The 13,678-nt window shown below is 62.1% G+C and overlaps 1 protein-coding gene across 3 annotated transcripts in view; it reads right to left on the reverse strand.

The window, feature by feature from the left end:
* The window catches only part of IL11RA (interleukin 11 receptor subunit alpha), a 68,328-nt gene extending 55,271 nt beyond the window's left edge, over positions 1-13,057 (reverse strand). For all 3 annotated transcript variants that reach the window (XM_077818085.1, XM_077818084.1, XM_077818082.1), the window contains exon 1: positions 12,995-13,057. The gene's annotated coding sequence lies outside the window, so the exon portion shown is untranslated. The remainder of the gene's footprint in view (positions 1-12,994) is intronic.
* Positions 13,058-13,678: the final 621 nt, after the last annotated feature.

The raw sequence follows: 13,678 nt of genomic DNA on the forward strand, positions 1-13,678 counted from the left end.
TCACTAAACGCCAAGCCCTCAGAGCCGACCCACTGCACACGGGGGAGGAGGACGGGACACACAACACGAAGGGCTGATGGTCCATGGGGAACAGCACATGCGTACACACACGCGTGTGCTCACACCCACGTGCACAGCTACCACCACTGCAACTGCTCAAGGGCACGTTGGATGGCAAAGCCTTTGTTTGCACATGCAGCCATAGTCCAGGCAGGCACAGCCATGGGAACTGCACGCACAGGGCCTCCCCCAGGGGGAATTTGGCCCTGGGCTCCATAGACGCTGCATCTCCCGGCGCGTTTTAGAACTAGTCCAGACAGAATCCAAACCCCATGCCGGTGTCTGCAGCTGCTCACGGCTGGATTCTGCACGTGACGTTCACGAGGATTTGCACGGGCCCTGGGTGCAGGTGGAAATATTCACCAGCCCCCACATTTTCACATCAACAGACTGTTCTGCTACAAAGCTCCATGGGAAAGCACGCTAATTGATACGAGACGGGGCGTGTGCGCAGCCAGGGAGCAGAAACCTGCCCCCACGCACCACAAATAGCAAACAGCCCGGGGTGGAAACAGCCCGGCCCAACTCCTTGGCGTGCATTCACCAGCGACGCACCAGCCAGCCCGGCACCTGAGCAGCCCAGCAGCCCTGCCCTCTAACCAGCCCTCTGCCCGCGGGGACGGTGGCCACGCGTTGGCCGGACAGCAGACAAGCAGAGGAAAGCTGGCGTTAGCCGTGTGATTCACTCTGCTCTCCCAGTGCCCCTCCAGGCACCGGAGCGTGTGTTCGTGAGGGTTTAATTAGCTTCCTTTCTCTGGTCTCTGCGGCCGCGGCTCTCCTCTGCCCACGAGGCCACAGGAACCACGGGGAGTGTCCCAACCCAGGGCTCTCGGCTGAGCAGACCCGTACGAGGGACCTGCCTGGGAATTTCACAGAGTTACAGCTCAGATCTTAAAAAGGCAAATGCTGCAGTTAGCAGCCCCATGGAAGGCAGGCACGGGGTGAGTCAGCAATTAACGCAAGAGCCTGACCCTCCTGGAGACCTATGTTCGAATCCTGCCTCTGCCACTCCCAAACAAAGGGGACTGCCTGCTCCCATCCCTTCCTCAGGCTGTTCACAGCCAGGTCAGAGCCAGCAGGATCAGTGCTCCTTGCTCGAGAATGACCCAAGATTGGAATAACAGGGGGCTGTGGGTCGGGACTGAGGGGCATTGGCAGAGCTGGATATACAGAGCTCAGGACTGGAATAGCGGGGTGTGGGGCTGAGGGGCCCCAAGAGAGCTGCCGTAAGCAGTCCCGGGCTGGAATGACTGGGAGCCGACATCCCGTGGCAAAGCCGGAGGTAAGGGGCAGGTCTGGATTAGCCGTGTTTGCTGCTGGCTGCCTTTGGGGGCACTGCCTGAGGGATGCTGGCACAGCGGCTGCCCACACTAAGCCTGGCTCTACCCCGCAGTCCCAGCTCGATGGCACGCACCTGCACCCCCAAGCTCACATCAGAGCCAAGTCAGGAACGTGGCGACTCTCTGAGGGCAGCCCTGCCGTGTGCTGCGGCAAACCGGCAGGAGGCACTGCTATGCCATGCCACGGCTGCAAGTGCCCATCTCGAGCGTGGCTACCATTCTCCCGTGCCACCCGCCAGCGTGAGCAAAGAGAGGCTGCATGACAGTGCAGTGCTGCCTGCCAGGCCCCTTTGGCTCTCCCAGCAGCAGCCAGCCCTTTCCAGGCGTCCACACCAGCTCGTCTGGTGCAGGGGTTAAGCGTGCACAGAGGCATGGCTAGCGGGTGGGCAACGTCCCTGCAGCCAAGCTCCCAGCCCCGCCCCTGTCTGTTTGCAATGGGCTTTGGAGCGGTGACGCTTGGCATCAGAGCAACTGCGGGAACTCACGTCCAGCATCCCACGCGCCAAGGGCACTGGTGGGCACTGGTGGGCATGCTGCCGGTTTTCTGGGGTGCGTCCGCCTAGCTCCATTAAGCACCATCATGGCAACCCTGCACCAGTCACAATCTGGGGGTGAGGAGAGGGGCCCTGTCTCTTTAAACCTGGAGCAGGAAGCGAGCCGGAGTGGGGCTAGCGCTGAGGAAGCAGAGACACAGAAGGGCTCCCCTTGGTCTAGGAACCTGCCTTGTTTGGGAAGAAATCGCCTGCTTAGAGGGGAGGGGTTTTGTTAATGTCACATGACCTGGGGTCTGAGGACAATTTATTTGGCACCAGAACAAGAGTAAAAGACAATTGCCGAAGTTCACCCATCCCCATGGACCTGCCCGCAGGGAAAGAGCCTGGCACCAGCTTCCAAGCCCACCCTCCCCGCCCCATGTACGTGTACACCCCCCATATATGTACACTCACGTGTACACCCCCCTGTGCACACACACCTGCTCCCTGACAGATGCCACAACCACCAATGCACTCAGCCCCCAGCTTCCCTCACCTCCCCTTCACCCCCATTCACACTAGCGCCTCCAAACACTCCTGCCTGCCCCTGCCCCTGCCCCCCCCAGCGCGACACTAACCTACCCCAAAGGACGGCTGTGCTGGAGCTCCAGAAGCAGCAGCCGCTCCTCGGAGCCGAATCCCAGCGCCCTGCCCTGGTCACACGCACGCTGCTCTCCAGAGGACGCGGCCCCTGGGAACACAAGGCTGGTAATTGCGTCCGGCATCGTCAAGCTCAGCTGGTTGAATGAGAGACCCAGAGCTGGAGCAGGATGGGGCCAGGTGCTTTGGGGCAGAGCGACCCAGAGAGCAGGGGTCGGGGGGGGCTACGCAGTTATGAATGTAAAAAAAAAAAAACCTAAAAATCCCAACACGAGCATGGAGGGACAAAATGAGAAAGGCCGAGGCCCAAAGTGGGATTAAACTGGCTAGGGGCGTGGAGGGTGACGCGCGACCATTTTTCAAGTACATGAGAAGCCAGAGGCTGCCCACGCACAGGGCAGGCCCAGCACGCAGCGAGGGGGGAAGCCAATGACAGGGAAACTCAGTGGTGGCCGAAGGGTTGGACACCGGGTTTTTTCCGCTTTCACCAGAAAAGGACAGCAGCGACCGGCCAGCTACCATAGTGACCATCGGTGCACGTGGGGTAGGATCTGAGGCTAGGACAGAAAAAGAACAAGCTCAGAACTACTTGGACAAGTTATACGTCTTCGGGTCTGCCTACGCAGTCACTAGCCTCCCGCGGCTGGCCTGTGCTAGCCGACTCACTGCTGTGTAGATTTCCGGGTTCGCGCTGGAGCCCGGGCTCTAGGACCCTGCGTGGTTGGAGACATTTCTAACACACCCTGGAATAAATGAAGAACTGGCTGGAGATCTCCGAGCCAGTAGCAATTAACTTTGAGAACTCGGGGCAGACAGGAGAGATCCCGGATGACTGGAAAAGGCACATAGAAACCGTGGGATCAGCCCAGGTCTGTTGCTGGGGGATCCAGCCGGGAGGGGGTACCTTGGCCCTTCAGTCAGCTGCTTGGTGATGCTGCTAGACCCGCATGTTGCACTGGTCCCCAGGCACAGAGAGAAGATGTGATAGATGCCCCAGGCTCAGGACAGAGGGAGGTGCCCTCTCGGGAGGTATTGGACAGGAGAGAACAGGCCTCTCCCTATGAAAGCTGGGCAGATCCGGGGCCCTGCTCCCAGCCCATCCCTCCCGGCAGGTGGGAGAGCTTCACGCTGGCCAGTGAGCTGCTAGCAATGAGGGAGCAGAGGCAGCTGACCCTGCTCCCACCAAGCCCTCTCTCTTCTGAGGGCGACGCTCGGAAGGGGGCAAACGTGGGGGGAACTTGGGACAGAGCAGGAAGCCGGCTAAGGGCCTGATTCTGCTCTCTGGCACTGGTGTAAATCCGGAGTGACTCCACTCCGGTCAGCAGATTCACACGCGTGCGAAGGCAGGATCCCACCCAAACGCTGCTGCTTTGAACCTTCTGTTTAGATTTCTCTGGGATGAGGTCACCACTCCGGTATTTTTGTTCCACCAGGAACTCAGTTACATTGTCCTCCCCGCACCGCCCTGGCCCCCACCGAGGCCGGAGCCTGCACATGCCAGCACACGGGCGGCTGCTCCGCACGCTGCTGCCCTTTGCCTGCTAACGGCCGCCTGTCAATTGAAAAGCATCTGGAGGGTCACCCAGGGTTCATTAGCTGCCGCATGCGGCTGTTTGTGAAGACAGGAGACGTTCGAGATCCCAGGAATCTTCCAGCTGATAACCATGGACCCCCGTGCCAGCAGCTTTGATGACTTGATCTCGGGTCCCTGGCCCGGGCTATGCAGGAGGGTCTGGCCCCCAAGTCTGCTCACCTCACAGAGAAAAAGTGACCGATGGATTCTTCCAGGCTCGGGATGAGGGACTCTCTGGTGACTGAGGAGGATTTGGGCTTTTCCAGGGTGCCCAGCACGGTCATGAACAACTGGGCACCTCCAGGCGTTGGAAGGGGCTAGACACACGGTCACCCAGGCAGCCTGCTGGGTCCCTCGGGGCTGTGACTTTTCGCACACACAGCTAAAAATTTCAGAGTAGCAGCCGTGTTAGTCTCTATCCGCAAAAAGAAAAGGAGGACTTGTGGCACCTTAGAGACTAACCAATTTGTTAGTCTCTAAGGTGCCACAAGTCCTCCTTTTCTTTTAGAGCTACAAATGTTATTGGCCAGGGGAAACGACTGTGCTCCTTTAAAGGTCCAGCGCTTGTGTGTACCTCCCACCATACCTGCCATGCGAGAAGGGCCAGCCCGGGTCGGCCCAGAAGCCTGGATGTTGCTTCCCCTGCCAAGCGCTGGGCGGTTTCTGTTCTATGGAGGCTTTACAACTATCTGCCAGTTTAAACCATTCGTCTGAGCTGCAGCGAGGCCCTGGCTGAAGTTCCTGAGCGGAGTCTGGGGAGGAATCTGGGGAATTCAGTGACTGGAGCCGGGCTCTTCAAAGCATGTTCAGAGCCAACTAACATGAGGTCGAAGGCCTATGCTCTGGGGTCACTTATCTCAGGCGGGGGAGATTTTACAGCTGCGTCCATGAGACACTGCTACAATCTTCTCCTGAGGCTAGACTGGACTTCACACCCGGCCAGCCACGTGTGCACAGCAAACCCAGGAATCAAAATCACAGGGCAGCCGAGACCAGGCCTGAGATACAGCGTTCGGTGGGGACCCTGGGGATATGGACAAACCAGAGGGAGTTCAGAGCAGAGGCAAACGGAGCTGAGAGGAGACGCGCTAGGCAAGGCTCAGGGGTCAGAGTAATGCTCGGTAAACACTCAGAGGACACGGTAACAGGTAAAGCTTGCCACAGAGGGAGGGAACTGAGACAGGGAACCTGAGGCTAACTAGGTGTGGCAAGCCTCTGGCTGGGGCTGCCTCGGGCCATCAGTTATTCAGCTGAACTGCCCACGGAAATCAAAGCCGATGGCACTGGATGGCCCAGTGAGGCTGCGGACTGGGGCACGGTGGGAGCCCCATCACCTGGGAGCCCTGACACAAGACAGGGCGAAGCCCTGGAGAACACACAAAGGCCACGCTCCAGCCCCAGGGATGACGGCCTGAGTGAGAGCAGGTCAAGCCCATCCACAGCGTCTCAGATTCGGGGCTGGATCCAAAACCCATGGACATCGCTGGAAAGAATCCCACTGACTCAGTGGGCCTGAGAGCCCCACACACAGCTCAGGGCAGGCCCAGGGCTTTTATGGGTAAATGCCGACATGCCCCAACTGGACCAGCCTGGGAGGAGCGTGACGGGAACATTCTGCGCTGCATCCTCTGCCTGGGAACGTGCCCACCCGGGCCCCCCGGCCCTGCTGGTCACTCAGAACAGCACTGTTCTCCCCATCTGCCACCCCTCAGCGGCGGGCTCGCCACGTCCCCAGCTTGGCGTCCAAGTCCTTTTGCTCTTGCTAATTGTGCAGAAAACACAACTCGTCTCAACTGCTCTTTTTTAAAAGCAGAAAAAAGTATAACTGGGTTTGAAAGAGAACTAGACAAGTTCCTGGAGGACAGGTCCTATGAGTCAAGATGGTCAGGGACACAACCCCGTGCCCTGGGTGTCCCTACACCTCTGACTACCAGACCTTGCCAGAAGCTGGGAGTGGATGGCAGGGGATGGATCACTTGATGATTACCGGTTCTGTTCATTCCCTCTGGGGCACCTGGCACTGGTCACTGTCAGCAGACAGGACACTGGGCTGGATGGACCTTTGGTCTGACCCAGTCTGGCCCTTCTTGTTTCTATTCTCTTCCCTCCCCTCACATGACAGGGACTTAAATAACTTTGTAAATAACATCTGAACTGAGACAACCTGTGTGGGGAGTTTGAGCCCCACAGCTGCAGAAAGCTCTGGGTGAGTCAAAGCAGGGGTTACCTGAACACAGGAATACAATTCCATGGACTTCAGTGGGAGCCGGCCAGGCCTGTACCCAGTCCCCTCTCAGGAGGAATATGGCATACTCCTAGAACTGACCATATGCGATACATACGTACAGGGGACATTTCTGTCTAACCCAGTCAGGCGGTGGTAGGTTTGTACCCTAAGCTATAGATTTGGTACCCCTGACACACATCACTATCCTCACTATTCAGGGTTTGAGTCCCTCTAATCTCTTGGCAGGAGCGATGTCTTGTGGCAGTGAGTTCCACGGGTTCATCACATGTTACTTAAAAACACATTGTCCTGGGTCAGTTTTGAATTTGTTGCTTTTCAGTTTTGCTGAAAGTTGCCTTGTGCCTGTGTTACAAGACAGGGTAGAAAGAAATGCTCAGTGACTCGCTCCTCCCTTCACACTCTGTACCCATCCACAGCACTCCTTGCTCAGTGTGATAGCCCTGATCTTTGCCAGCTCTCCTCTTACAGCAGTCTCTCCAGGCCTGCAATCATTTTTACTAGCCTGTTTCTATTTCTGCTCTATCCTGTCTGAGAGGAGGGGACCAGAACTGAACACGCTCTCCCATGTAAGGGCATCCCACTGCTTTATAGGGTAGGGCCACCATAGTTTCAGCTTCATTCTCCAGCCCTCTCTTAGTGGGGCCTCACAACTTGCCAGTGTTTTTGCCCACTCACTGCTGCACACATCACCGAGCGGCCCACAACGATGCCTGGATGTTTCTCCTGAGCAGGTACAGTCGATGGAACCCAGGACTGTGTGCGATCGCTTGAAAGCGCCGTTCCAACCGGTCTCCTAGCACTTGCCCACGCTTAGCTTAACCAGCCGTCACACTGCCCAGGCACCTCTCAAGCTCCCCACGCAGCCTTGTCTAGAGCCGACCCCGCTGCAGTTCCCGCTGTGGTCAACTTTCCGCTGCCGGCAGCGACAGCTAGGCCAGGCCGCCAGCGAAACAACAGTCCGACATAGGCACATTTTCCAACTTTCACGAGTGCCGGGGAGGGAGAGACAGAAGCGTGGCTGCGGGGGTCAGAGCTTCGGTGAGTGAGAACCTGGGCTCACCATGTCAATGACAAGGGCAAAGGCGGGAGTGCTGCAGCTCTTCCCACGGGAGCGCTGGTAAAACTCGACTCCTTTTATTATTTGGCGCATTGCAGTCACACGAGGTGCTGTACAAAGGCAGAAGAAAGAGACGGCCCCTGCCCCAAGGAGCTTGTGTGTCGCGCTGTGGAGAAAAGGTGTTTCAGAGCCCGTCTCAAAGTGGACACACTGTTTGGAGGGGAAGGGGGCCAATTTTCGCATCCCTCTTCCCATGTCCCCTGTTCGCCTCGGAGCAGGCTGCTTGGAAAACAGGGAGTGTTCCCCACAGCAATATTCTGAAGAAACCAATCATTTTCTTTGAAAACCAAACACCGCCAGGCTTTTAACAACGGAACGAGCTTTGGTTTTGCATCAAAAAAATGAAAGTTACAAATGAAATGAAAATTTTCACCAAAAGGGTTTTTTCGGGTGGTTGGTTTTACAACCAACACAAAAACAGATGGAAAATGTTCAAACTATTGTCACTCTCGTTATGAAAACATCACAACTTTGAAAACTCTCTAAAACCAGCCCAGCAATCCCCTGGAGAGCTTGGAGCCATTACATATTGCTGGGTTTGGGCAGAGACGCCAGCCGGCTCATGGCCCGTTGTACTAGGTGTTTGGGGCAGTCCCTGTCTACACCCCAATTCCTGGCCCATGTCTCTGGAATGGGCAATGGCCAAACCCTGAGATCTAGACATGCCCCGAATCCACACCCAGCTCAGACTTCTCTCTGGAAAAAAAAAGAAAAGAAAAAGGGAAGCACCAAGCTGGGGCAGATGGAAACAAGGGAAGTTCCTGTCCCGTGAACGCAGTCTCTAGCCAGCCAGTTCCCCTGAGACGGATTTTCCTTTAGTGGAACAGAGCACAGGGGAAATCACTGCGGGGGGAGGGCTAACGCATGTGCACCCCACGTGGGTCCGGGTCCGTGCGTGCTCACGGGCGTACACCCCCCACACACACACGTGGGTCTGTGCCTGTGAACGCTCGCGGGCGTACACCCCCCCACGTGGGTCCGGGTCCGTGCGTGCTCATGGGCGTACACCCCCCACACACACACGTGGGTCTGTGCCTGTGAACGCTCGCGGGCGTACACCCCCCCACGTGGGTCTGGGTCCGTGCGTGCTCACGGGCGTACACCCCCCCACACACACGTGGGTCTGTGCCTGTGAACGCTCGCGGGCGTACACCCCCCCACGTGGGTCCGGATCTGTGCGTGCTCACGGGCGTACACCCCCCCACACACACGTGGGTCTGTGCCTGTGAACGCTCGCGGGCGTACACCCCCCCACGTGGGTCCGGATCTGTGCGTGCTCACGGGCGTACACCCCCCCCCACACACGTGGGTCTGTGCCTGTGAACGCTCATGGGCATACACCTCCCCACGTGGGTCCGGATCCGTGCGTGCTCATGGGCGTACACCCCCCACACACACACGTGGGTCTGTGCCTGTGAACGCTCGCGGGCGTACACCCCCCCCCACGTGGGTCCGGATCCGTGCGTGCTCACGGGCGTACACCCCCCCACACACACGTGGGTCTGTGCCTGTGAACGCTCGCGGGCGTACACCCCCCCACGTGGGTCCGGATCTGTGCCTGCTCACGGGCGTACACACCCCCCCCCCCACGTGGGTCTGTGCCTGTGAACGCTCGCGGGCGTACACCCCCCCCACGTGGGTCCGGGTCCGTGCGTGCTCACGGGCGTACACCCCCCCACGTGGGTCCGGATCTGTGCGTGCTCACGGGCATACACCCCCCCACACACACGTGGGTCTGTGCCTGTGAACGCTCGCGGGCGTACACCTCCCCACGTGGGTCTGGGTCCATGTGTGCTCACGGGCGTACACCCCAGCACACACACGTGGGTCTGTGCCTGTGAACGCTCGCGGGCGTACACCCCCCCCACGTGGGTCTGGGTCCGTGCGTGCTCACGGGCGTACACCCCCCCACACACACGTGGGTCTGTGCCTGTGAACGCTCGTGGGCGTACACCCCCCCACGTGGGTCCAGGTCCGTGCGTGCTCGCGGGTGTACACCCCCCCCCACGTGGGTCCGGGTCCGTGTGTGCTCACGGGCGTACACCCCCCCCCACGTGGGTCCGGGTCCGTGCGTGCTCACGGGCGTACACCCCCCCCCACGTGGGTCCGGGTCCGTGCGTGCTCACGGGCGTACACCCCACCCCCACGTGGGTCCGGGTCCGTGCGTGCTCACGGGCGTACACCCCCCCCACGTGGGTCCGGGTCCGTGCGTGCTCACGGGCGTACACCCCCCCCACGTGGGTCCGTGCATTCGCACATGTGCACACACACAATTAGACTTTAGACAAGTTTCTGATGTGACATTTATAAACAGCTGCTCTCAATCCAAGCAGCCTTCATCCCAACCGAGGCCCAATGCCCCCCGGGCGCCATCACGCCAGCGTGGGCCCCCCGTCTTGCCAGCGCTGTACATAACGTGGTTCTGTCGGGTCGCTGAGCGGGCCGCCTTGAGAACCGCATCACGAAACGATTGAGCCGGCGTAGCCAACACCTGGGCTCATCTGAAGCCGCCACCGACCCCGCAGACCCCAGCCAGAGCACAACACACGTCCTCTCCCCCACACCCCTGAGCTCACACCGCACCCCGTCCTCTGCTCGGGACACCCAGCCACCAGCTGGGGACAGGGACGGCGCACTTCTGAGTCAGAGCCACCGGCAGCTCCCTCCGTGGGTCTGCGTCTCCTGCCGTGACGTGGGAGCCATTCCCCACTGCAGCGCTTCCCCGCGGGGATGGAAGGCTAGGGGGTGGGGCACTAAACTGGGACCCTAACGAACCTGGATTCAGATCCCTGCTTCGCCGCAGACTTCCTGCCTGACCCTGGGCAAGTCACTTAATCTGCTGTGTGCCTCGGCTCCCGACCGTACAACGGGGGCACTGCCCTGCCTGCGGGTCAATCCGCCAGTGACGGGGAGGCGGTCAGACGCTCTGACAACTAGGGCTGCACGGGTACGCGGAGAGAGGCGCATCCATCACACGAGCAGCGTACCCATCCACGTGCACAGAGAGACGCGGCAGCTGTCAGCCAGCTGCCTACGGGCACCCGTGGGGATGGGATCCGGGGCGTCCTGCCCCACTGAGAGAGATGGGGGCCCGCACAGCTGCACTCAGGGAGATGGGAGCGTGCCCCTACCCGGCGGGCGCACACACAGAGGTGGCTATGAGCGCCCTGTATCACAGTGCCGCTGATCCATTCCTCCTGTAGGGGCAGCCCCACCCCACACGCTCACCAGGCACTCGGCCGAAGACTCCCATTCTAGTGCCCGTGACTAATGCCCAGGGACATTCAGGTTTGAGCAGGGCCTAGGGAGGGGGAGCCCCCAGGCTCCAACGTACCTGACGTCTCCTAGTGGGAACCCAGGAGCTGGGCTCAGTTACAGTGGACGCCTAGGCTAGGCAGCCGGCCTGGCTGGGCCCTTTGCTCCGCAGCCCTGCGATGCTCTGGGGGACGCGTTCCCCATGCAGCCGGGCTCTCTGCCTGGGCCGGGCGCAGACAGCGGAGCTGCCAGGCAGGGCTGGGCCCCAGCTGGGCCCCGGGATGTCCTGCGGCAGAAGGGCCACGGAGGCTGTAAACTGAGCCCAGGGGCTTCCGATAAGCCCGGCAGCAGCAACAGGGAACCGGGGCTGGTCCAAGTTTCTCTGAGCTCGGAGTCTCCATCGGCATGAGTCACTCGCTCATCTCACCCAGCCAGCGCGGTGCAGGCCTAACGCCCTTCCCCTGTGCCCGCACCGAGCCCAGGGACTTCACCCGCCAGGGAAAAAGCGGCTTATCAGAGCTCATCTGCACGTCAGGTTTTCCCCCTTCGGTGTCTGCAAGAGTGAAGAGCTGGGGCCAGCTGGGCAGAGCGGGCAAAGGTGGAGGAAGGGCTGGGTCAGCTTCCCACCGCTGGCTGTGCCAATGTCTGTCAATGCTGAGCCACGACCCCCTGCTATTCCAGTGCCAGGCTCCCCCCCCACACACACACAGCTCCCCCAGTGCCCCCCAAATCCCAACCCAGCTTCCTTCCCCTGCTATTCCAGTACCAGGCTCCCCCGCACAGAGTTTCTCCAGTGTCCCCCAAATCCCAACCCGGCCCCCTTCCCCTGCTATTCCAGGGCCAGGCTCCCCCCCCCCCCACAGAGCTTCTCCAGTGGCCCCCAAATCCTGATCCCAGCCCCCTTCCCTTGTTATCCCAGTGCCAGGCTCCCCCCCCAACAGAGATCCACCAGTACCCCCCAAATCCCGACCCGGCCCCCTTCCCCTGTTATCCCAGTGCCGGGCTCCCCCTGCCCCCACAGAGCTTCTCCAGTGCCCCCCAAATCCCGACCCGGCCCCCTTCCCCTGCTATCCCAGGGCCAGGCTTCCCCGCCGCCCCCCACACACAGAGCTTCTCCAGTGCCCCCAAATCCCGACCCGGCCCCCTTCCCCTGCTATTCCAGGGCCAGACTTCCCCCCCCCCCGAGCTCCACCAGTGCCCCCCACTCCGCCAGCTCCCGTTTGAGACGACCCCCAGCCCTGCGGGGTTCAGGGTGCACTGCAGAGACCCTGCCCCCCTCGCCCTGGTCCCAGCCTGATTCCCCTCAGGGCAGCCACCTCGCAACGGCAGGTGGGCCAAAGCAAAGGGCTGGCTGGAGTGTCCCTCTGCACCCAGCGGCCCCCACTCCAGGGCGGATCGGCGCCGGCCGCCGGACAGCCCTGCAGTGACCTGCGCTCGCATCGACCCACGCTAGGTGTAGACACGGAGCGGGGCCAGCCCGGTCCAGAGCCCAGCCCGGTCCCCGCCAGCCCGCGGTGCAGAAGCCAGCTGACCAGCAAGGAGACGGCCCCGAGCACTGGATCCACTGGCCCCTGGGCTTCCCACTGCACCCAGCAGCGACCGGGACAAACCCCCAGACACCGAGTGAAGGAGTCTGCTGCCTACGAACCCTTCGCGAGCGAAACTCGACCCCAGCCCCCACCGCGAGCCCCAGGCGGCCCTGACCCCAAACACGGGGGCCGGGTCAGCTCCAGACCCACAAGCGGCACCTTGCAGGCTTGTCCCTGGGACGGGTCTGACCAGCCCGGAGCCGCGGGGAGTCTGGCTTCCAGACCGCCCCAGGGACCGGCTGCCCGGCCCCCCCGGCGCTGTCCGGGCAGCCGGCACCGCTAGGGCAATGGCCGCGGGGAGGCCGGAATGCCCCGGCCAGGAGGGGCAGGCGCTGCACGCAGGGACCGGAGGGGCACAGAGCGAGCTGGGGCCGGGCCGGGGGCTTCTCAGCCGGTGCATCGCTCGTGTCCCCGACGGGCCCGTCCGTCTGTCCAGAGCCGCCAGGGGACCCCCGGCCAGACGCGCACGGACCGCGCAGGGGGTTGGGGGACACGCTGGGGCCGGTTGTCCCGGGGAGGACGAGTGGGGGAGCCCCGCACCCCGCTCCAGCCCCCGCCGCAAACGGGCCGGGGGAGGGGGGGTGGGATCCGGCAGCGCACGGTCCCTGGTGGCTGCTCCCCGCCGGGGCCCCGCTCTGCGCCCATCCCGGCGGCGTCTGGGCTCCCCGCTCTCTCTTACCTTCCCCGCTGTTACCGGGCTGCGAGCTGCATGGTGGCCGGCCGGCCCTCGGGCGCGCCCTGCTCCGCGGCTCTCACTGGGCGCAGCGACCCTCCGCCGAGCCCCGGCGCGCTGCGCCCCTCGCCATGGCGCGGCCCCCGCCGGGCTGCCCGAGCCTCCCGCCCGGCACGTCGGAGCAGGCGCTGGCCAGAGGCGGGGGCTCCCGCAGCCCAATTGGAGAATCCCCCTGCCAATCCGGGGCCGGGGCTCCCGGGCGCTTCCTGTCTGGGCGGCGGGGCCGGGCCCTGCGGGGGGCCGGCCGGGAGGAGGCTTTGCGCTCTCGGGAGCGCACGGCGTGGGCAGGGCGCCGGGCTCCCCCTGCCTGCCCCCGGGAGCCGCCTGGCGCGGGCCCCTGGACCTGCCCCCTCACGCTGCCCCACAACCGCGGGGGCGGCCAGCGCCGGCCCCCAAACGCCCGGCCTCACCCCGACCGCGGGGTCCCCGCCCGCCTAGGGTCTGCGCAGCGGGCAGGGCAGGAGGGCAGGCCTGGGGCCGCCTCTGCCCGGGGGAGCGATGCGGAAGCGACTGGGGGACTGGCTCTGTACTGAGCCCGCCCGGGGACCTGAGGCGAGTCCCCTGCTCCGTGCCTCAGTTTCCCCACCCGTGCCCCATGGGCAGAGTGTTCCTGACGGGAGCTGCTGGGAC

Source organism: Eretmochelys imbricata, chromosome 5 (assembly GCF_965152235.1).
Source record: "Eretmochelys imbricata isolate rEreImb1 chromosome 5, rEreImb1.hap1, whole genome shotgun sequence".
In the NCBI taxonomy this organism is placed as follows: Eukaryota; Metazoa; Chordata; order Testudines; family Cheloniidae; genus Eretmochelys; species Eretmochelys imbricata.